We start from the raw sequence: 2537 nt of genomic DNA, 5'->3' as shown, positions 1-2537 counted from the left end.
CAACTATATCGCCAATTATATCGCCCATTCTTTTGCCCTATAATGCTACTTACTCCTCTCTTTCCTTTGTACTTTCTTTCTCACGACGAGCTAGGTTGTCGCACACCCTTCAATCGACGACCACTTGTTTCTTCTCATCCCCCCTCAACTAACTCTCTCTCTCTCTCTCTCTCTCTCTCTCTCTCTCTCTAACGTCGAGTCAGTCACCACTATAATCATCACCACTGTACCTCCTGGAACCATAGCCTCACCACAACGCTACCACCATCACTTTCTTTTGTTTACCAGGTTTGTATTGATGACTTTGTTGGATAAAAGAGTCATCTCTCTCTCTCTCTCTCTCTCTCTCTCTTTCTCTTTCTCTCTCTCTCTCTCTCTCTCTTTCTCTCTCTCTCTCTCTCCCATCATCATGCTTATCACCCAGATCTACGATATGTTGTATACCTTTTCCAACAAATATAGTTGAAGTAGAATTCATATATTCTCTAATTTCGTTATTTTATCGTTTTGAGTGACCCAGTTGAAGGAGGGCCTCTGCTCCCTCTTGCTTCTTTTCATTAGAGACAATGGTGCTAAATTCTTACCTCGTAGTCTCGACAAAGGTAAAAAAAGCCCTCATTTCTAAAAAAAGCGATTTTCTAGGTTAAGGTGTGTTTGGGTTTTTGAATGAAACCATATGGTGATTCTTTTCTTTAATTTGTAAAGTTCACACAGTTTATGTTCATCTTTCAGGATGTTAGAGGAGAACTGGTGCAATTTAGAGTTCAGAGCAAGCATGATTATATCTCTATGAAGCGGGGCACATTTTTGGGGTACATAATTATATCGGTCGGCAACCTGCTACACAACTGCTTTTCTTTCTAAAATCATAGACATCGTTGCTGCTCTTTTCTATTTATATGCTATATTGTATGTGTTATTTCTTAGATTGGTTGACATACTCCTTGAGAGGGTAAAAAACTGCTATTACTCATACAACCTATTTTTTGACGAAAATGTCCTTATAAACTTGTGTATTATGTGTACAGGAAATAGAGAGTTTGCTTGAAAGGGGAAGACAATAGAAAACTAAAAATAATTGTGTATTTTATTTATTGAGATTAATTTGGACTCTAGATATGAAATATGTTATTATCTCGACCTTTTGTATTTTTTTTAGGTTAATGAGTATAGTTTTCAGAAATAGCTTGACTGGAAGAGACAAAATCAGCTTAGCAAACACTACTTCAGTCCTTATAAGACGTTAAATTAAAATTAATATGTGTAAATAAATTACTAACCCTTATCAAATCTCCAGGGGATATTAAAATTTAAAAGCTAAAAGTTCATAGCTTTTTAGTATATTGAGTTCGTTTGATCCAATTTGGAATATGTAAGCAATGGGTATTTGTTTTTACTTTATTGCTCTTTTTCAGTTAATGTCAACTAATGTAATTTTTTATTTTCCGATTAGTCAGAAATTATCTTAGCTTTCGTGGTTATGGAGATATTTGGCATCAAGGATGCTCAGGGTTTTTGTTGAAGTTATCATTTTTATAAACTCATATGAAAGGTACATATGTTTATTGATTACTATATAGCGTTAAATGCAAGAAATAATAGTTTACTTCTGTGGATGTGTTTATAATAAGAACTAAATTGCAACTATAATGCTATAATTGTACTAAAAAGGAATGGAAGTAGGATACTTTAATACACATATAAATAAAAATATGTTTCTCTTTCTTGCATTTATCCCTCGTATTTAATGTAAGAAACAACAATATATTTTTGTTGATTTGTTTATTATAGCATCCTACTTTTGTTTCTTTCTATTTAACCCTTCATTTTTGTATCTTAAGCTTTTGAAGAAAAGAAATTATGTTGTCATAAATGGGTAGATCTGTAGATATAACAATGGAATTCAATTTACCAAAAGTTATAGAAAAAAAAATTCAAATTTCCTTTTTTGTTGTTAGATGGTAGCATGAATTAGAGCATTCCAGGTTTATTCCGTGTCCATTTAGGTTAGACTTCTTCATCCATTTGAATCTTGACTTTTTTTGATATTTTCTAATGTTCATATTCATGTTTCAGCAACCAGCTTCCACTAAAGATAAAGTTAATAGTAAGATATATAGCGAGAAGAAGATGACGGTAATGTTCCTTATGCATGTTCAAAGGTCATAGTGCTTGTGTATCTGGCTTGCAATAGGTAAACCCAAAATAATTCTTTAAAATTTCTACTAATCTATTTAATTTTCAATGATTTATTATTATCATTTAGATTGAAAGAGAAGTGGTAAGTCCCAAAACCGAAATAGTCACATCCCCCCCCCCCCCCCCCCCCAAATCACACACACGACAAGTTTTGACATTGAATATAATTATTTTAAATGAGTAAATCATGGGAAATTACTAGGATACCCTCACAGATATCTTCATTGTATTTAATGTGTCTAGAAAACTTCCAAATTCTTTCTTAGAAGTCTGATATTTGTATGGTTGAAGGTAACATTCATTGATTGATGTGGCTCATATAGGTAAAGAAAATGGTA

General features: G+C 33.0%; 1 long non-coding RNA gene across 1 annotated transcript; it reads left to right on the top strand.

The window, feature by feature from the left end:
• On the top strand, positions 1-2314 carry LOC145056931 (uncharacterized). Its single transcript, XR_013685946.1, has 3 exons — positions 1-602; positions 733-1552; positions 2077-2314. It is a non-coding gene; the product is annotated as an uncharacterized LOC145056931 (long non-coding RNA).
• The last annotated feature ends 223 nt before the right edge of the window (positions 2315-2537 follow it).

This window comes from Lactuca serriola, chromosome 1 (assembly GCF_051521515.1).
Source record: "Lactuca serriola cultivar US96UC23 chromosome 1, Lser_US96UC23_V15, whole genome shotgun sequence".
Lineage (NCBI taxonomy): Eukaryota > Viridiplantae > Streptophyta > Magnoliopsida > Asterales > Asteraceae > Lactuca > Lactuca serriola.
Note: the sequence above shows the minus strand (reverse complement) of the source record. Positions and strands in the feature narration are given on the sequence as shown.